Here is a 335-nt window from a genome sequence, read left to right as displayed (position 1 = left end):
GGAACATCAATAATAATAAAAAACCTGCTTCAAACCAGAGTATAAGAAAAGTATATGGAATTTAAAATACTTCTTATTTACTTACATGATAAATAGTACTGATTTGGACTGCAGTTTTGAAGAAAAAGAATGTTTTTTCCTTTCAGCCTGACCTTTTTTTATATGTTCAAGCATTTTGAAGTTGTATGAGCCATTCGTATATAGCATACTTAATAAATGGGTTTTTAAGTTTACATTTGTAGTTGTGCAAGCGCTGTCTGAAATTGTCTTCCACCTATTATTCCTGAATGAAATAATAAAATGCCTTTGTTCTAAAAATGCATTGTTCCAAAGAA

At 29.3% G+C, this 335-nt stretch overlaps 1 protein-coding gene across 1 annotated transcript in view; it reads left to right on the top strand.

The window, feature by feature from the left end:
* PDXK (pyridoxal (pyridoxine, vitamin B6) kinase) overlaps positions 1 to 335 on the top strand; it is a 19,811-nt gene that overhangs the window by 10,160 nt on the left and 9,316 nt on the right. The window lies entirely within an intron of this gene.

Source organism: Phaethon lepturus, unplaced genomic scaffold (genome assembly GCF_000687285.1).
Source record: "Phaethon lepturus isolate BGI_N335 unplaced genomic scaffold, ASM68728v1 scaffold52097, whole genome shotgun sequence".
Lineage (NCBI taxonomy): Eukaryota > Metazoa > Chordata > Aves > Phaethontiformes > Phaethontidae > Phaethon > Phaethon lepturus.
Note: the sequence above shows the minus strand (reverse complement) of the source record. Positions and strands in the feature narration are given on the sequence as shown.